Source organism: Mauremys reevesii, linkage group 7, assembly GCF_016161935.1.
Source record: "Mauremys reevesii isolate NIE-2019 linkage group 7, ASM1616193v1, whole genome shotgun sequence".
Taxonomy (NCBI): Eukaryota; Metazoa; Chordata; order Testudines; family Geoemydidae; genus Mauremys; species Mauremys reevesii.
The window spans coordinates 110006254-110027796 of record NC_052629.1 but is presented as its reverse complement, the minus strand read 5'-3'; the positions used below and the strand labels follow the sequence as shown (position 1 = coordinate 110027796).

Sequence of the window (21543 nt, the reverse complement as noted above, 5' to 3'; positions counted from 1 at the left end):
AATCCAGTAACAACTGGTCTAAAGTCATGCAGTGGTCTGTTTATCTAGCTTCACCTTCACTTTCATTATAGCTTCAATTAAAATGCTGCCTGCACACCCAGAATCTGATTTCAATGCATCAATGCCATATTTGTTCAAACAGAGTCAGCCTTATTACATGACATCTACTAACGTGCATCATGTTCTAATGTGTCACAGACTGAAGAGTTGGTTTGACAGCAAAAAAGCAGTGAAACTTGAAATGCTCTATAGCAACCATTCAGCATAAATACAAACTGGTACCTTTTTAAGATCTCTTGTTGTACCTCAGTAAACAATAGTTAGGATTTGTAACTTTTTCAAATGCAGGAGGAAAAACTAAGATATTTTCTTATCTCCTATGCTATTTAATTTTTAGTGGACCATACCTTGAAGTTTTTACTCAGTCCTTACTCAGGAGAAATCCCCATGGATTTCAGAGTGTGTTTTGACTAAGTATCTTGTATTTGGGCTAAAAAAATGCAAACTTACCAATAAGAAAGTGAACAGATTTGTGGGCTGACTCTGCACATTGATGATTTGCAAATTCAAAATAACTTGAAACTAAACATAGTTTTTTCTTCAATGTTCAAATGTGGGCACCTAATTTAGGGAACCTAATTTCCACCTTTGGGTGCTCAAACTGACACGTATGTGCCTAAGTAGCTATTTGGGCACCCAATTGCCAGTTTTGGAAACATAAAGGCAGAATGTCCAAATTTAAAACCTGGGCCCAGTAGTTCTATTTTTTTTTTTTTTGGATCTGATATTTTCTGTATATAGTATTAGCTGTTTCTGTGGTATCTAATCATATTTAGATATTCAGATGAGCAAGGAGTGATCTTCATCTGTTGCGTCCACTCATACCAGAACCCAACACCTCTTGAGCTCAGAAATGATTTAATTTCATGCAGAAGATTACCCATAGCTAAGTGGCTTCAGAGGCCACCAAGAACAGCAAGAAAGCAGGACCACAAAAGCAGCACCCTCTTTCCAAGAATTTAGGCCATTCAAGTGGTAGTCATGGAAACACTGGCAGCAATCAAAGCCACAAGATATTACTCTGAACACTGCTGTTCCTCGATAGTAAAAGAGAGTAGAGAATATCTAATACCTCCACTTCCATTGTCTAAGGGAATCAAATACCTCCTCTAAAGTCATGCAATAGTCTGTGTACCTAGTTTCACCACAGCTTTGTGCTATTAAACTTTCTGATTTCCAATCTGTCATCATGGCTGTTAAAATTTCCTGGCATTTCTGTTGTGTATGGCTATAAAATAGTTGTTAAGACAGCAAAGCCCCAAATAAACAAGTTCCATACTTAGTTCCAAGTTCAGTTGGCAATCGGCAACTGCATAATAGTACTGGCTGCCTGGAAGGGTTGCTGGAGTGAACCGCAGGCAAGGCAGTGAGGCACCATGAACAACCAAGGTTCCAAATAGATGCAGATAGTGTTAACTGACTGAGGACCTTGTATGTCTTTTGTCCCAGTTACTGCCTCATCCTGCCTGACGGCCAAATACATGGCAATGAGATTTTAATAGTAAATGTAGTGGTGAGTAGCTGATTGCCATTTTAAGTAGCTGGTGGAAATCCATAGCTAATGATTAAAGCAGACACCCTTTGCAAGCCACTTGCAGAGTAGTTTATTGGGAAATGTAATCTGATCTAACTAAAGGTTGGCAAAAAACAAAACAAAAATAAATAAACCAAGGAGTACTTGTGGCACCTTGGAGACTAACAAATTTATTTGGGCATAAGCTTTCGTGGTCTAGAACCCACTTCACCAATGTAAAAAAATACAGTACTTTTTTGTTCATTTAAAGTTGAGATTTTTCTGTACATTTTTTAAACTTACATTTTTTATACATTTTGTAAACTTTTGTATAAGTTTATAAAACTGAAAGCATATAACATTTAAATAGATGAAGTGAGAAATACTGGAGCAGGTATAAATACATGAAAGGCTGGGGGTTGCTTTACCAAATGTTAGGTCAGTCTAATGAGGTAAATCAATTAACAGCAGAATATCAAGGGAGGAGAAATAACTTCTGAAGTGGTAAGAGAGTGGCCCATTACAGACAGTTGAAGAGAAGGTGTGAGTAACAGTAGGGAGAAATTAGTATTGGGGAAATTAAGTTTAGGTTTTGTAATGACCCAACCACTTCCAGTCTTTATTCAGGTCTAATCTGATGGTATCTAGTTTCCAAATTAATTCCAGTTCTGCAGCTTCATGTTGGAGTCTGTTTTTGAAGGTTTTTTTGTTGAAGAATTGCCACGTTGAGGTCCGTTATTGAGTGACCAGAGAGACTGAAGTGTTCTCCTACTGGTTTTTTAATGTTATGATTCCTGATGTCAGATTTGTGTCCATTTATTCTTTTGCGTAGAAACTGTCCGGTTTGGCCAATGTACATGGCAGAGGGGCATTGCTGGCATCCTACATTGCAATGACTGGCATCCTTCACAAGTACTTTCAAGCTGACACTTGCTTTAAAAATTCGAAACAACTGCACACTTGCTGGGAATCCTTAGCTGCCGCTGAATGGCTATACAGAAATTGATAAGATCTGCTACATACCTAACTCACCCCAGACTGACAGTTGTCTTGAGTTATTCATAATGATGTCTGCCACTTTTGCTATTGAACAGGCAGTGCTCTGTCACTAACAGTAATGCATAACCATCTAAAGCTACTGGCAGAGCAGTGTTAATGTGAGGGGTGGGAGGTTGACGTGAGTCACCCAGTTGTGACCATATAATGACTCTGTATACAAATTAGACAGATTTATATAATGCTTATCTAAATTAGGTTGCCATTTTACAATGCTAATTTTCTTGTTGGTTGCTCCTGATCTGAGAACACAGCATTTCAGAAATGCCTGTTTTTCACAACTTTTGAAAAGGTGGCTTGATGCAGTGCCTCAGTAAACTGCAGGGTGAGCATACCCACTGAGCTTCAGTGAAGGAACTCCAGTTTAATCCTTTTGAACTGCTTGTAAGGTTGATAACTGTGACTGCAGTAATTAGTAGCAAGTTGACAGATCTTGATGAAGTATGCACAGGGGACCTGTTCCTTTACCCTCTGGAGGAATAAATAACTGGAGGGTAGGGAACTGAAAAAAGCCCATGTTTTATTTAGGCAGCTTGGTGCCTGGGAATCTGACTGGCATTTGCAAGATTTAACTATAAAAGGGCTTGCATTAGAAATGCTACTAGTAGGTAGGTAAAGATGTGGCTGAATCATAGCAAAAACTGGACTAAGAGCAGCAAAAATCCCATGCTGTATGTTTAATAAACATATCTTCATTATTATTTGAGTATCACCAACATTTTGTTGCTATACGGTACACAAAAAGAGTCCCAGCTCCAGTGAGCTTCCATTGTAGGCAAGCTTGTCGGCCCTTGCTCTTGGCACTTGCACTGCTTTTTCATCCATCAAGCTCTAAGAACGTCACATAGGAGGGTCAGAATAATTCTCCCCATATGCCAAAAGGGGAGTGCAGCCAAATCCTTAGCTACTAAGAATGGAGCTCATCAAGTCTCAGATGGCTCTAAACCGGTGGTTCTCAAACTTTTGTACTGATGACCCCTTCCACATAGCAAACTTCTGAGTGTGACAGCCCCCCCCCATATAAATTAAAAACACTTTTTATATATTTAACACCATTATAAATGCTGGAGGCAAAGCAGGGTTTGGGGTGGAGGCTGACAGCTCGCGACCCCCTATGTAATATCCTTGTGACCCCCTGAGGACCCCGACCCCCAGTTTGAGAACCCCCGCTCTAAAACTTCTTTACATCTCCCAGGAACCTGTGGCGGCCCTAATTTAGGTCAGCGACAACAATCCAATAAGGGCTGGTCTGCTAGCCAGGGATTGGCAGGGAGCATCACACTCCAGCTCCCCACCCTTCTGCACTCATTGGCCCCAACACACCTTAATAAGACATTGCATTTAGAGAAGGTAAGTGGCTCAATTGTCATGTCAAATAATGATACCTTACACATAACTAACCTTGCATTTATTTTAACAGTTGTAATTCGGAGTGATCGTTTAATCATCAAATTCTCTGGCTCCATTTTATTCTGAAGATTCTAATAATTATGCAAAGCATTAAATTCAGTCTAAATAAGCTGTCCTAGTTAATGTTAACATCGATCAATTTTTTAAGATCTGTCAAATATATTTTTAAAACCTCGATCAATAGAATTCTAGCAGTTTCTCTGTCTTCAGGTTGTAACTGATGAAGACATGTATGTTCAACTGCATATCAAATGTTTTGAGGAGCTGTGTGACTGAAAAATAGTTTCAACGAGAAATGGAAAATGTTGTTTAGAGTGTCTGGACGATGTAAAAACTTGAAAAGCTCACTTGAATATGATGGGTATAACTGCTTGATAGTATCTGTATCGATTTTGTAGAGTATCAATCAACTGTATGGCCCGAATCCTCAAATTGTTGACTGTCATAGCTCCATTGAAGTCAATAGAGCTATGGGGTGGAGATTAAGGATAATCTAGGTATGGCCCAACACCTCAACGAATACTTTGCCTAAGTTTTTAATAGGGTTGTTATGGGTTGTCATCCCGGGGTGCAGTCTGGGAGCTGTGGCAATTGCTGCGCCACTTTAACCTCCCAGCTGGGCTGGCCTCTCCTACCCTGTTTTGTTGGTGACTCACTCTTCAGGCCCTGTTATCACCCAACACGACAGCAGGTGGCGCCACACACCCAACCAGAGCTAGCTGAGTGCCTTACTCAAAAACAGGCAGGAGACAACAGCCAATTTCCCAGCTCCTCCACCTTGTACCCTTGCTGGCGTATAAACCCAAAATTGTATGATCTTGCACTGCATGGGGATCTGTACAATGTAAGCACGTAACATTTGCCCTCCCCTCAATGCTGGAAGGATATGTACAATATGCTTGTGTTAACCAAACAGAAGTTTTTCCCCAGACACTTCACTCAAAGGTATATTGGTTTAGATAAAGCAAAAACAAGTTTATTAACTACAAAAAGATACATCTTAAGTGATTGTCAGTGATAGCAAATAGATCAAAGGAGATTACCTAGTAAATAAACAAAACCGCAAACTAAGCCTAAGATACTAGAAATATTGAATATTAATTAGCAATTTCTCACCCTGACTGATGATACAAGGAGGCTTGCAGATTCTCAAGGCACAAGCTGCACTTGCTTTGCTGCTTGAGCTCCCCACCCGCATTCCAACTCCTTCTTCTTTTTTTTTTTTTCCACCCCGGAGCTTCTCTCAAGTGTTGTGTTGTGAGGGAGTGAAGAACAACAGATGTTGTCATTCCCTGCCTTATAAAGCTTTTCCAAAGGGTGGGAACTCTTTTGTTTCAAACTTGCTTCCCAGACCAGTTTGTAGAAAAATACAGGAGTTCAGAGTTATGTGGTCTGGTCACATGCCCTTGCAGAGTCATAGCAGCCATTACTTACAGGCTGACAGAAACATTCACAGGAAGGCTAAGCTATTCCACAGCCCATTGTATTTGTTGATGAGCCATTAGCTGTCTGGCTTTTTCATTGTTGTACCTGAAAGGCTGGCTGTGAGTGTTTTCCAGAGTAAGCCCATTTGAAATACAGATCTATAGTCAATATTTATAACTTCAGATACAAAAATGATAGATGCATACAAATAGGATAACCATATTCTGCAAATCATAATGTTTCCAATGACACCTTACATGACCCATCTTGTATGTATCATAGTTATGCCATATTCATATCATAATATTACTATGAAAAATATGGGGTATAGTGTCACAAGAGTAATGAGGAGCTCTGTGGCAGGGTGGGAACAAGGATATGGAAGTAGAAATTACCCTATCCAAGTTGAAAACCAAACTCAAATATCTTAATGAGACCAAATCAGGAGTCCCAGGTAGTCTCCATCCTAATATATTACAGGAACTAGCACATAAAATTGCAAGCCCAATAGGAAGGATTTTTAGTGAATCTGTAAACTCAGTGGTCGAACCGTATGGACAGAGAATTGCAAATATAGTATCTATATTTAAGAAGGGAAGGGAGTGGTCCAGAAACTACAGGCCGGTTAGTTTGACCTCACTTGTATGTAAGGTCTTAGAACAAAGTTTGAAAGAGAGTAGTTAAGGACATAGAGGTAACCAGTAATTGGGGTAAAATCCAACATATTAAGTCAGGCCAGACCAGCCTGATCTCTTTCTTTGAGAAGATAACCAATTTTCTAGACAAAGCAAATGTAGTAGATCTAATCTACCTAGATTTAAGTAAAACATTTGATACAGTTCCCCATGGGAAATTATTAGTTCATTTGGAGAAGATGGGGATTAATATGAGAATTGAAAGGTCAGTACGGAACTGGTTAAAAGGGAGATTATACTGGTCGTACCAAAATGTAAAATGTCAGGCTGGAGGGAAGTTACTAGTGAAATTTCTCAATGATTAGTCTTGGGACACTTGGCACAAAAAGTGGGAGTGTGCTAATAAAATTTGCAGCTGTTACAAAGTTGGGAGGTACTGTCAAAATGCAGGTGAACCAGAACATCCTACAAGAAGATTTGGATGACCTTGAAAACTGGAGTAATATAACTTGGATGAAATTTAATAGTGCAAAGTGCAACATCATGCACTTAAGGACTAGCAGCAACAATTTTTCTATAAGCTGCGGCTGTATCAATTGGAGGCAATGGAGGAGGAGAAAGATCTGGACATATTGTTTGATCACATGATTACTATGAACCACCAATGAGATGCAGGTGTGCAAAAGGCTAATGCAATCCTAGGATTCATCAGATGAGGTATTTTCAGTAGAGATAGGGAAATGTTTTTATACAAGGCATTGGTTGGACCTCACCTGGAATACTGCGTGCAGTTCTGGTCTCCTGTGTTTAAGAAAGATTAATTCAAACTTGAACACGTGCAGAGAAGGGCTACTAGGATGATCAGAAAAATGGAGAACCTACCTTATGAGAGGTGACATAAGGAGCTTCGTTTTTTTAGCCGAACAAAACGAAGGATGAGGGGAGATATGATTGTTCTCTATAAATACCTCAGAAGGATAAACACCAGGGAGGGAGAGGAATTATTCACGTTAAGGGCCAATGTTGGCACAAGAACAAATTTATATAAATGGACCATCAATAAATTTAGATTTGAAATTAGATGAAGGGTTTTAACCATCATAGGAGTGAAGTTCTGGAACAACCTTCCAACAGAGCATTGTGGACAAAAAAAACTAAGTGGTTTCAATGCTAAGCTTGATATGTTTATGAAGGGGATGGTATCGTGAGATTGCCTACAATGGCATATGGTCCATCTGTGACTGCTATTATCAAAAATCTCCAGTGGCTGGTGATGGGGCACTAGATGAGGAGGGATCTGAGTTACTAAAGATCGATCATTCCGAGATGTGGGTCTTGCCCTAACTGATTGCCAGGCTTGGGGTAAGGAACTAATTTTCCCTCAGATCAGATTGGCAGAGATCCTGGGGGATATATACTGTCCTCTGTTGTGTGGGGCATGAGTCAATTGCTGGTCTGAAGAAGAGTAAATGGTGGATTCTTTGTAACTTGAAACCTTTAAATAAAAAATTGAGGACTTTTGTATCTCATCCAGAAGTTTTGACCATACTACAGGAGTGGGAAGGTGAGGTGCTATGGCCTGCACTATGTCGGAGGTCAGACTAAGGACAGAAGTGACCATTACGATCATCTAAAGTCTCTGACAATTTACACCAGTTGAGGGTCTGACCCTGTGGCGTGTCATATTCTGTCCCTGAGGGGTAGAATTTGACATTTATTAGTACCAAAATCTCTCCTTGCTGCCTGCAGACTTCACTGCTTATCTCTCTCCAGGACCCTTTTAATTTTTGGTTCTGACTGCTCTTGCTTTTGTTCCCCCACAAGTTGGGGTTTGATTGACTGAGTTGATCAGTGAAGCATCTGTGGATCTTCAAGAAGTAACGCTTCCTGCTAGTTCCAGCACAGTCCAGCATGGTTATAAGGGTACTGGATGGGGCTACAACTAGAAGGAAGTGTCGCTGCTTAATAATTGACAGAGTTCCTTGCTACAGTTCAGAATGACACCATGGAGACAGAATCAACTCTTTTGGACATCGTTTGAGAAATACTGACCTAGACGTGAAAGGTTACCAACTCCCTGAGCTCTCTGTCCTGTTTTCTGTAGATTAGTGTCCTGTCTGTTTGGAGAAAGACATTTAAACGACTCAGTTGCAGTCTCCTTACTGCGTGAGTGCATCTTTTTTCTTTTTTTTCTTTTTTCCCAATAAAACTTGGGGAAGATTTCTAACATGCAGAAGTTGTTTGCATATTGCAGTTTAGATCATCATCTGTCCTGGGGGCTGATAGGATATAATTAAGCATAACATTTCAGTTCCTTAAAAAAGGAACAAATAAAAATGCTAAAATATGAATGAAAATATGTTCTCAAAATTAGTGGGAAAAATGACATTGCACTTTGGTTTACAAACAGCTGATTCCTTATGGGGAAATGTTGTCTAGGTAGGAAATATTCTCCATGCAATCTAGTTTCTGTGGATGACTGTGTTTTGATCTTTGACTTCTATTGTTTGTTATAACTGTACTTGATGCACTTCTATCTGAATATACTTCAGCAGTAAGTGCTTGATCCTGCAATGCCCAGTATGCCGGCTCTGATCCAGCAAAGCACTTAATTATGTGCTTTAACTTTAAGTACCCGTGTAGTCCCATTGACTTCAATGCTGCTTAAAATGAAGCATTAAGTGCTGTGCTGGATCAGAGCCCTGGGTACTTAGCACCTTGCAGGATCAAGTCCGGAATGAGCATGTGTGCGCTTTGTAGCAACACACTGGCACATGTCTTCCCATTTTTTCAAATATCACTTTATGTAAAGACTCACCAAATTCATTTATTTCTGTAGTAAACACATACAGCAGCAGAGAATCCAAATATTTCATTCCTTTACAAAAACAGTCAAAAGGCAGTTTGAAGAGAAGTGAGCTGTACCGTTATCCAGAGTTTTCCTCCATCCACATTAAACCCAAATAATAACAATGGCTCAACTAATTGCCAGTTAAGCAAGCCTGAGTCTCACAATCATTAACTGAAATCTCTGGGGGCGGGGGGGGGGAGGACCTTTCAAATAAGGGTATGTCTACACTATGAAATTAAGTTGAATTTATAGAAGTCGTTTTTTAGAAATCGTTTTTATACAGTCGATTGTGTGTGTCCCCACACAAAATGCTCTAAGTGCATTAAGTCGGCAGACTGCGTCCACAGTACTGAGGCTAGCGTCGACTTTTGGAGCGTTGCACTGTGGGTAGCTGTGAGTAGCTATCCCACAGTTCCCGCAGTCTCCACTGCCCATTGGGATTCTGGGTTGAGATCCCAGTGCCTGATGGGGCAAAAACAGTGTCGCGGGTGTTTCTGGGTACATGTTGTCAGGCCCTCCATCCCTCCCTCTGTGAAAGCAAGGGCAGACAATCATTTCATGCCTTTTTTCCTGGGTTACCTGGGCAGACGCCATACCACAGCAAGCATGGAGCCCACTCAGCTCACTGTCACCATACGTCTCCTGGGTGCTGGCAGACGTGGGACTGCATTGCTACACAGCAGCAGCTCATTGCCTTTTGGCAGCAGATGGTGCATTATGATTGGTAGCCATCATCGTCGTACTCCTGGGTGCTCTTTTAGCCGACCTTGGTGAGGTCAGTCAGGGGCACCTGGGCAGACATGGGAGTGACTCAGCCAGGTCATTCCCATCTTCTGCCGAGCACCCAGGAGATGACGATGGCTTGCAGTTGTACTGCACCATCTGCTGCCAAAACCATCTGCTGCCAAAACAAGAAATTGTCCCGATTTGTTTTGTGAAATCAACGGCCTGCTAAACTCAGGGTTTTGAGTTCAATCCTTGAGGGGGCCATTCTGTGTGACAGTTTGTTTCTCCTTGATGCAAAGCCACCCCTTTTGTTGATTTTTAATTTCCTGTAAGCCATGTCATCAGTCACCCCTCCCTCCGTCAGAGCAATGGCAGACGATTGTTTCGTGCAAAACCAGGCGAGGCAGCGACGGCAGCGCGGTGACAAGAGGGACATGGTCATGGACATGGTCATAGACTTCTCACAACGTATGGGCCGGGCAATGTGCACATCATGCTGATGAGCTCTGCAAACACGCTGGCCAAACAGGAGATGAAATTCAAAAGTTCACGGGCCTTTTCCTGTCTACCTGGCCAGTGCATCTGAGTTGAGAGCGCTGTCCAGAGCACTCTGGGATAGCTCCCAGAGGCCAATACCATCGAATTGCGTCCACGCTATCCCAAATTCGATCTGGCAAGGCCGATTTCAGCGCTAATCCCCTCGTCGGAGGTGGAGTAAAGAAATCGATTTAAAGAGCCCTTTAAGTTGAAAAAAAGGGCTTTGTTGTGTGGACGGGTCCAGGGTTAAATTGAGGTAACACTGCTAAATTCAACCTAAAGTCGTAGTGTAGACCAGGCCTCAGTTATTCTCACGTTTAAGAGCCCACTCCTCAAGCAAATGTCAGCATGTTCTAAAAGTACACCGCTTGTGAGGCTCAAAGAATGTTTCACCACTGCCTAGTGAGAAGTTGGGAGCAAAAAACGTTTTGTTGAAAGTTACCTAACACTAAAATAGGTTATTTGAAACAGAAATTTGAACTGTCAAGCACTTTCCATAATCAGCTGCTTCACCTTTTGTCTTGGGTGCTGCTAGGGGTCAGAATGAGCTCTTTCATCTTAACAGAGGCTCCTAGCCCTGCGTGCGGATAAGATGAAAAATATTATGCAAAACTTCAGACTGTAACTGACAGCAAAATCCTCCCAATTGAACATCAGTCAAACAGGAAAAAAGGTTACAAAAGTACAAGACAGCCCAGTCAGCCCATTAGCAGTTTGATTCCTGAAGAGCTTAGAGACAATTTGCAGACACCGCAGCAAACCAGCCAAAAAGCCAATCCAGAAAGCAAGTGAACAGCCAACAAAAGTCCCACATGTCATTCTGCTGAAGAAAAATAAATTTCAGAGTTTGTCATCTGGGTCCTGTGATTGCCAGGCTAATCTATGTTTTCCTCAGTACTCTGAGGTTTTTTTGCCGCAGCTAGAGGAGGAAAACGAAAGGAGAGGGATGGAAGGATGGTGCAGGGAAGGCTACCAAATTTGCACTGAAATCACCTTAATAGCTGAACTAATATACTGTCCTTTTTGTTTTCAGGTTAAAAAAAAATACATAGAACTGTGTCAATGTGCAAAAAGTAGCATATATAAGTGCTCATATAACGGTATTCTAGGAGATTTGGATTTGGCCCTTTATGTATTGAAAGGGGAAATACAATGGCCCCCATTTTCTGCTCTTGTGTACTTTTGTATAGACATTTTACACCAGTACAAAGTGGGTGTCATTCTTATTTTTGGTAGCATTTCAAACCTCCTTTGCATAGTTGTACATGATGAGACAGTGGCACATCAGGCTGAATACATTCTGAAGAATAGCAAATGATATGGAGACAAGACTAACATGGGACACAGACAACATATTTTGTCACATTCAGGCAAGGCAGTGGAAAATGGGGAAGACAAGAAGGAGTCATATGATTGATTAGGCAACTCTGAACACTTGGATATTATTGATTTATTTATTTTAAAGTTTACTTTATTTGTAGAAGTGGGAGGAGAAGATGTTGGAGAGAATTCTTACTTTTTTTCCCCCAGCACTATTTTAACAACACTGTTAATAGGTCTATACTGCATCAAGTACTACAATATGTTTTTTGTCTTTTTTTATTTCTGCCACATAAAGCGAGGGTTTCTTCCCCATCAGTACTGCATCCCTTAGTCTGTGTATCCAACTCATTGTGTGCAGAGGGAGAGCAAACGTTTAATTTTTGCATGATTTTTTAAATGATACCCATTAGCCACCATGAGTGTATTAATAGAAGCCATTCCATGGTAGCGTTGCTTTTGAGAAACTGAAAATATCAGGTTTAGTGTAAGAGAGACTCTTATATACAGTATAATTATGTGGGTATTATGGATTTTTGTTGGTGGCAAAGATTACATAATGCAGACTTTTGTCATCTGTATCATTGTGTATGAACTCAAAGTTGTGGGATAGAAATTTATTGCTGTCTTTGAACATATAACTGTAACTGTACTGAATTGCATATATCAGAGGGGTAGCCATGTTAGTCTGGATCTGTAAAAGTAGCAAAGAGTTCTGTGGCACCTTATAGACTAACAGACATATTGGAGCATGAGCTTTCGTGGGTGAATACCCACTTCGTCGGATGCATGTAGTGGCACTACATGCATCCGAAGAAGTGGGTATTCACCCACGAAAGCTCATGCTCCAATACGTCTGTTAGTCTATAAGGTGCCACAGGACTGAATTGCATATATTACCTGCTCTGAAAGGGACAGTATTTGCTGCATTGAAAATAAAACCAATATTTGGTTAATATATATGAATTAAACAAATTTCATACCGGTGGGGGAAGAGTAACAAAATAATACAATGAAGAACATGGGAAACTTCTGCATTATTTTTATGAATGTATGACTCAGTTTGCCTACCTACATTTGTTTTGTAGTCTACATGGAGTCAAAGGGTTAACTACTGCGAGAAGCTCTCCACTAGGAGACCAGGAAGAGAGACAATTATCTGAATTAACCCAATCACCTAATACTTCCCCAACCACACAGGTGATAAGGACTGTAAAGTAATGTGTCTGGCCCAGCGGGGCACACGCTCTTAGCCTGGGATACGGAAAGGTCAATCACTGAGGTGGAAAAGGTAAAAAAATGGATCTGGTTCTGTTAAAAAACAGCCCTGAGAAGCTGAAAAAGGGGAGAGATTGGGAGATGTGCTTTCAGGGAGTTGGAGGTAGCAGCTGCAGTCTCTTTCCTGCAACCCTAGACTGAAGACTCCCTGGACTGAGTAGGCCCTACTTAACTAATCAAGGACAAATTAAAAGGTTAGGTACAAGCCCTCTGTGTCACCTTCTTTTTTATTTTAATCCATATTTATGACTACTGTGCTCCTGTTGACAATGAAATTATACTTGGTTTGAAAAGACTGAACTGGTTACAAAGCTCTCAAGAGTGAAGACTCCTGCAGGGAGCTCAGCCAAATTGGCCCTGCTAAAGGAGCCATAGTGTGAAATAGGGTTCTGAAGCCTAGAGACCCAGTCTGAGTGGCAGAATGCTGGGACACCCCTTGATATGCCGAGGATCCGTCACTAGAAAGGATACACTCATGGGACTGCAGAGGGTCCAAGGCATAGCACACACACAGACTTACGACCAATAGCGATTGGCAAATATTACTTAAGCTAAAATAAATTCTTTCCTCTCTCCAAAGATCTCAGTATCTCAGTACCTCTAGAGCCGCATGCAGCTAATCATAGAATCATAGAGCTGGAAGGGACCGCGAGAGGTCATCTAGTCCAGTCCCCTGCACTCAAGGCAGGACTAAGTATTGTCTAGACCATCCCTGACAGGTGTTTGTCCAACCTGCTCTTAAAAATCCCCAATGATGGAGATGTTTTCTAGACCCTTCATTATTTTTGTTGCCCTTCTGTGTACTTCCTCCAATTGTCCACATCTTTCCTGAAATGTGGTGCCCAGAACTGGACACAATCCTCCAGTTGAAGTCTAATAAGCGTGGAGTAGAGCGGAAGAATGACTTCTTGTATCTTGCTTAAAATACTCCTGCTAATACATCGCAGAATAATGTTTTCTTTTTTAGCAACAGCATTACACTGTTGACTCATATTTAGCTTGTGATCCACTATGACCCTCAGATCGCTTTCCACAGTACTCTTTCCTAGGCCGTCATTTCCCATTTTGTATGTGTGCAACTGATTGTTCCTTCCTAAGAGGAGTACTTTGCATTTGTCCTTATTGAATTTCATCCTATTTACATCAGACCATTTCTCCAGTTTGTCCAGATCATTTTGAATTTTAATCCTATTCTCAAAAGCATTTGCAACCCCTTGCAGCTTGGTATTATCTGCAGATTTCATAAGTGTACTCTGTATGCCATTATCTAAATCATTGATGAAGATATTGAACAGAACCGATCACTGTGGGATCCCACTCGTTTTGCCCTTCCAGCATGACTGTGAACCACTGATAAATACTCTCTGGGAACGATTTTCCAACCAGTTATGCACCCACCTTATAGTAGCTCCATCTAGGTTGTATTTCCCTAGTTTGTTTATGTTTATAATATGACACAAGTGATTATTGAGGACATGTCATGAATGCTTTAAAACAGAAAGTGATCGCAGGTCTGCCACTGGAGTTGCCATTACAATTCCATCTGACTTGCAGGAACACAGTACTAATTAACTGGGATTCACGTAAGAGGATGGGTGGAATTTAAGGCTCCAGAACAGTGCATGGGTTCCCACACCTTCATCCATCCAACTCTTATCTGTGTTGAAGGTGCATAGGGGCCCATGTAGCAGTGGAAGCACACCAGCTTGCGTCATTTACACCAATGGTTCTCAAAGCTGGTCCGCCGCTTGTTCGGGAAAAGCCCCTGGTGGGCCAGGCTGGTTTGTTTACCTGCCGCGTCCGCAGGTTCAGCCGATCGCGGCTCCCACTGGCTGTGGTTCGCTGCTCCAGGCCAGTGGGGCCTGCGGGAAGTGGCGGCCAGCACATCCCTTGGCCTGCACTGCTTCCCGTAGCCCCCATTGGCCAGTGGGAGCTGCGATGGGCCGAACCTGCAGACGCGGCAGGTAAACAAACCGGCCCGGCCCGCCAGGGGCTTTCTCTGAAAAAAACAGGGGACAGGCTTTGAGAACCACTGATCTACACCAAACCATATAACCGGGGCCAGGGAAGTAAAGCAGATTCCTTACTTTATATCTGTTAGGTTCTCCATGCACGACAATTTTTGTCAGGGGACATAATCCTCAGTAAGGATTGTACAATTTGGCCCTGATATCCCAATTTTGAAATCACAACATAAAAATAAAATGTGACCTGTTATGCCTGTTTCTTGCTGCATGACTTTCAACACAGCCTAATATGCTTTGTTTCTAATTTTTCTAATCTGGTATTTTACCCCTTTCTTTCTATTGCATCAGACTTTTTATAACTGTGTAATGAGAGTAGAGGAGCTGATTGTGTCTAGTAGTTTGGATTTTGTTAGGATATAGAATGACAGAATCTGTGAGTGATAATATTTTTTTTGAAATTATAAGACAGGGCTCAGCTATTCTGTAGCAAGTTGCTTCTGCCTATTTCTAATAACATGGCTCTTAGAAAGCAATTTGAATTAATTAGAATGTTTGGGCACTTTTGAGATAAAGACGTGGCTAGTAATTATCCAGTGTCTGGAATATCTATGTAGCTGGTGAAGTTAAGTCTGAAAATTATTCTCCCCTAAGTATTTGTCTTTCTAGCTGTATTTCTGTTATTAAATTTGTTTTCCCATAAGTTAGATAAAAATAAAGGCAAGTGTTTAGCTGGCAAAGTTAATGCTAAGAGAATGTGGATTGCTTCCTGAAAACATCCGCTCAGTGTGCAGTGGCAGTCAAAAAAGCTAATGGAATGTTAGAAACCATTAGGAAAGGGACAGATAATAAAACAGAAAATATCATCATGCCACTATATAAATGCCACACATTGAATGCTGTGTACAGTTCTGATCAGCTCAGAAAAAAAAATTAGAATAGGAAAAGGGGCAAAGAAGGGCAACAAAAATTCTTTAGGGGTATGGAACGGCTTCATACAAGGAGAAAATGAAAAGATTGGGACTGTTCACTTTACAAAAGAGACGACTAAGAGGGGAATATCATAGAGTATGGCATGGATACCATAGACTCCCTACCAATTCCCGCCCCACCAAAACAAAAAAAACCCCAAATTTCCACTTCGACCCATATCCAGGCTCTTCCCCAGCAATTACTTCTCTATCCCTCAGCTCCTCTGTTACCCCTGACTCCCCCAAGCCTTTGCACTGCTTATGAGGGGTGCAGAAAATCCATTTCTGTATTCTAGTTTAAATGAATTAATACTCAAAGTTCTGTATTAATATGCCTAGTAAGGAATCAATTTGTCAAAAATATTTCCTCACTCTTTTTTCTCTGTATTGCTAAAGACATACTTGTTCACAGGCATTTTAAAATAAATTACCAAAATAATTGAACCTAGTATGATTATATTGTGTTATTTTGACATATAACATGTGCAGAATTTTGCAGAATTTTAAAATATTGTGCATAGAATTTTTAATTTGTGCACAGAATTCCCCCAGGACTGAAATGTGAGTTAGCAGTGTAAGACTGTTGCAAAGAAAGCAAACAACATTCTGGGATGTACTAGCAGGAATGTTGTACAGCTGTGCTGGAACAATTTTTATAGTGGGTGTGTTGTTCAAGCCAGAGGATGTGGTAGCACCCCAGTTCCAGCACCGTATTGCATGCAAGAGACAAAGTAATTTTTTTCTGCTCTGCTCTATGCTCATTAGGTCTCAACTGGAGTATTATGTCCAGTTCTGAGCATCATATTTCAGGAAAGGATATGGACAGACTGGAGTAAGTCCAGAGAAGAGCAACAAAAATGATTGAAGATCTAGAAAAGATAACCCTTGAGGGAAAATTTAAAAACTTGGGTTTGTTTAGTCTGGGGAAAAAAAGACTGAGAGGGGACAGCTTTCAAGTATATAAAAAGGTTGTTACAAGGAGGAGGGAGAAAAATTGTTTTCTTTTAACCTCCTGAGGCTTGGACAAGAAGCAATGTGCTTAAATTGCAGCCAGGGCGGTTTAGAAAAACTTCCTAACTGTCAGGGTAGTTAGGCACTGGAATTAATTGCCTAGGGACATTGTGGAATTTCCCTCATTGGCAATTTTTAAGAGCAGGTTAGACAAATACCTGTCAGGGATGGTCCAGATAATACTTAGTCCTGCCTTGAGTGCAGAGAACTGGACTAGAAGACGTCTTGAGATCCCTTCCAGTACTACACTTTTATGATTCCATGCAGCATCACAACATCCTGTCCCAGTCATGCAGCCGACAGAACCACCTGTTCCTACTCTGCTGAAGTCAGAGTCTTTTGCAGAGGCAAGGATTAAGCTTTCCAGTTTTCTAATGTTTTAACCGATGCTGTGTGCTAGAGATGGGAGAGTTCATACCTGCACCCTGGGGTCTATTGTGGAGCTGTGCCAAATGTGGCATGTTCATTTCATAGGGGTTCCAAAAAGCTTTTTTTTGTTTTGTTTTGTTTGTTTGTTTTGTTTTTTGTCTCCATGAGTTTTCCCTCTGGCCCCATTTGTGAAATTTTGTTTTGAGTATTTCGTTTGAAAGAAACCCAACATTACAAAGTCAAACTTATTTGAAACGAGCAAGTTTAATCTGGTTTCACTTCAAAATTATGGAAAAACCACACATCCATATAATTTTGATGCAAATGCAAAGTCTGCCCTGTTACTGGGAACAAGGTATGAGAACATGAGTCTTTTGATGGATGTGGGTCAGGCTCCACATTTTGTATTGAAACCCAAAATTCAGATGAGTGAAGATTACACTCGGCTCCAATCTATTCTGTTGATCCATTTGATCTGTCACTATTGATCCATTTCTATCATTAGCATTAATGAGAGTTAATTGTGCTTTTCAAGGTGAGGCTAAATCCCCAATTCTTGCTAATTCTATCAGCCCCTCACTTTTCTGAGCATCAAATTCATTCAACACTAATGTAAAATAATTAAAATTGAAATAGAATAAACCAGCAGATGGTGCCTTTGACACCGCAAATCATTTTATAAAGCCATGAGCTAAATACTATGTACCTGATTCTCTTCTCATTTACACCAATGAAAATAAGGAGTAACTCCACTTTCTCACTGTTGGGTGAAATTCATTGCAGAGCTGAGTCCATACACAAGGCCATATGCATCATTTAAACACCACTTAAGTATTGCACTGAGCTTCTAAATGGGACTTAAGTTGAGTATAGGCCTTCTATGGCTCGCTTTACTCTAGATTGAAATACTCTAGGTTGAATTTCATCAAGCGTATGGACTACTCATATGTGTAAGTGATGGGAGGATGAAGACCATTGTTTCTTAAACTAAATTTAATTACATAAGCCCAATCCTGCAAATAATTATGCATGTGCTTAATTTTAAACATGTGAATAGTCCCAGGGACTATTCTCCCATTCAAAAGTTGGCACATGCTGAAATGAGACCTTAGTTTGTAATCTAATCTAATTTTTTTTAATTAGCTTTTCTTGTATTTCTTGAGGTATCTTCTCTGATTTCAGCATGAGTTATATTATGTTAATATCCTATGCATCTTGGTATACAGTTCATAATTCAAAATTATTCATAGTTACAGTTTACATCTCATTTATCTACTGTAAAATGCACTTACATTATATTTGTCTGGTTATGGTTTAATAGATTTTTTTTTCCCCCATGCAATACTGTCTTTCCTGTAGCATGGGATGGCTTTTAGTAGAGTGCTGCAAATAATTGGATGGATTTTGTGACACGCAGACAAACTCAAATATTCCAGACTAATGCTTCAGCGATTTGAAGGCATTCAGATACTGTCCTTGAATAGACCGAGCTTTAGCTCCAAATGTTTGATATATTTGGATTACATATGTATTGCAGTTTTGCCAGAATATTTCTAATAGGGTTAGAAAAATTTAAATACTATGTTTAGAGAGATCCTATTAATCAAAGAATTGGAAAGGCAAATAAAGGACAATTAAAAGACAGGTTAGTGTTTTGTAATCTTTCTCCCAATTAATTGTTTTGTCACCCCACAAAGCTTAAATAGCCATTTATCATATATATATATATATATATATGTATCGTTTGCCACTATAACTCATAATGTAACACTTAATTTTAATGACACCACATCTCTTATTCTAAGTACAGGAGACACGGTTGTTAGCACAGCTATGTGTAACATTACATGATGAGTTTTTAATTGGCCCCACTGCACTTTTTAAAAAAAATATTCAGACAGTAGCAAATCAACCTTCTTTATATAAAGATATATATATTAAGAACTGATGTAAGGTGTGGAGGGGTGCCTGCCATATGTGGTGCTCCAAAAAGGTCATGAGAGCTTGTGGTCATGTGCCATGTACGGCTCTCCTGGGCATTCTCAGTGCAGGGTTTGCATCCTGTTGTTGCTTTTGGTGGCAGTGTGGTCCCAGCAATTTAGAATGTTTGTGTTCAGTTCTTGTTTTGTTATGCTGCCAATTTTTTTTTCTGAGCAATGCAATTGAGAGAACGGAAATGGCCATTTTTAATGGTTTATAACTTAGCTAAACCTGAATGGAACAAAGTAAGGCACTTCTCTAATCTGAGGGCTTTCTCTCTGCCAGATTTAAGAGGCCTGCTGCAAACCATGATGGTGTTAGATCTTCCTGAAAAAAGGATGCATGTATTTTCAATAATGGAAAGTGGTTAGGCACCCTAAATAAGAAACACAGGAATTATTACATTGTATCAGACCAAAAGTCCATCTAGTCCAGTGTCTCTTCAACAGCGGCCATCCCCAGATGCTTTGGAGGCAGATACAAGATTGCTGCAGTAGGCAGATGTAGGATAATCTGCCCTGCACATAAGGTCTCATCCTAACAATTAAATATTGGCTTACGCCCTGAAGCATGAGGTTTTTTTTAATATCCTTTCCAAAATTTTTGTTAGTAACTATTATAGTTCTTCATATTCTTGTTATCCATATAAGTGTTCAATTGCTTTTTGAATGAGTTACTACTAGGTCCTCCTGTAGTATGTAGGACCCACCCTTATATGTATTGAGGAGCCTGTACCCTAAGGGGACATTCACCTGCTTGACATGAATGAGACTTCTTGCTGGAGTAATGATTACTCCCATGAATAAAGGTTGCTGTTTGAGGGCAGAGGATATTTTCCCTTTGAATATGTCCAAGAGGGATATATAAATGATTTAATTTATCTTTTCTATTCGTATAGTGACTCTTGGCATAAAGCTGTCTGCTGAACAAAAAAATAACACCCAAATAATGTAAGTAGCGTGGCCCAGATTAAAGCAGCTACTCGGCCAAGAAGAAGATGGGAAAGGGGGAGGCGGGGGAAAGAGCCTTCAGTGAAAGGACTGGTAAAACAGGTAGGCATAAATGGCCAGAATAGGCAGATCTTTCACTAAGTCTTATCAACACAGTGCTCAATGCCTATGTTTTTCTTGTAGGGATAAGCCTGTAAAAATGAGCAAATCCCAAATAAAAGTGCTTTACTTAGACAAAAATATGCCAAAAACACAATGGGGCTCAGAAGCCGTATGTCACCTGCATATCTGACCCACCCTTGCCAACTGCTGTATATTGGTGGTGAACACCAAAGTCCACTGCACAGCACCTCTGTAAGGGTTGGGCCTCCTGGTTCTGTCCTGTGTGTGGATTTACTGGTCACAGCATGCTTTGACAACATGCCCATTTTTGCCTCACATTCCTCTATGGAGACTCATCTCAGAAGTAAAATTCCCCATGGCTGCTAACACCAGTTCAGTTCTGCTGAGCTTAGTGATGTTGGGAGATGTAATATAGATGCTGGGTGGATGCTGCCAGCATTTTTAATACTCTGTTTATTAGATCTGCTACATGACAGTATTAAAAACGCCTGCAGCGCCTTGTGTACTATAGGGTTTCTTTCTTTGCTGAACAAGCAACAGTGAGAAACAGAAATGGTCCCTAGTATAGATGGAGCCTGAGGCAGTGAACAGCTCAACCTTTTATACCCAAATAATCTTTTAAAGGTTTGACCGACACAATGAGTACAACCTATAGTTTCTTGCAATAATATGTGATGGTTATACCGGAGTCCGATCATGCCTATGTTTCGTGAGTCCACATAAGAAAAAAGGAATCCTTAAATCCTGCCTAACTGGGCACTGATCAGGTTTTTAAAGTGTCTGTTTTTTTCTTGAACAGAGACCCCACTGTCATCATTTACCACCGAAAATCACTTGAGTTTTCTTAAGTGGGAAAAACATGGGAAGACTCTGCTGGAGGGATATAAGGAGATATAAAGAGAACACCAGAAATCTTGTATTGTTACAACATTATGCATTACTATTAAAAAGCACAGCTTATACTCTTGGGATCAATTTGTAGATAACTGGCCATTACACAGAAAGTTGAGGGGGAAATGTCTCTTTTTGAAAGAGCTAGCCTCAGCCTGCTTCCACTGAAGTAATGTGAGTTTGAATCTGGCCATTAAAAGCTGTTGTCTGGAACTTTTAGATTTGCTAATAGTGAAAAACCGCATGCTGGCAAAAGGTGGGCCTTTGCTGTTAAAAATGTCAGTAAACTCTAGCAAATTTTTTGGTACTGACAGATTTTAGGTATAATATCAGAGGGATAGCTGTGTTAGTCTGGATCTGTAAAAAGCAACAAAGAGTCCTGTGTCACCTTGTAGATTAACAGACGTATTGGAGCATAAGCTTTCGTGGGATGCACACTTTGTCAGATGCACACTTTTTGTCACTTTTTAGGT

The 21543-nt window shown here is 40.5% G+C and overlaps 1 protein-coding gene across 24 annotated transcripts in view; it reads left to right on the top strand.

Annotated features, from left to right (window-relative positions):
* GRM7 (glutamate metabotropic receptor 7) overlaps window positions 1-21543 on the top strand; it is a 1280044-nt gene that overhangs the window by 883837 nt on the left and 374664 nt on the right. Inside the window, exon 1 of one of the 24 annotated variants that reach the window (XM_039481480.1) lies at window positions 3836-3979. The exons of the other annotated variants lie outside the window; for them this stretch is intronic. The gene's annotated coding sequence lies outside the window, so the exon portion shown is untranslated. Of the gene's footprint in view, window positions 1-3835; window positions 3980-21543 lie in introns of those variants that run through there. 24 annotated transcript variants of the gene reach the window in all.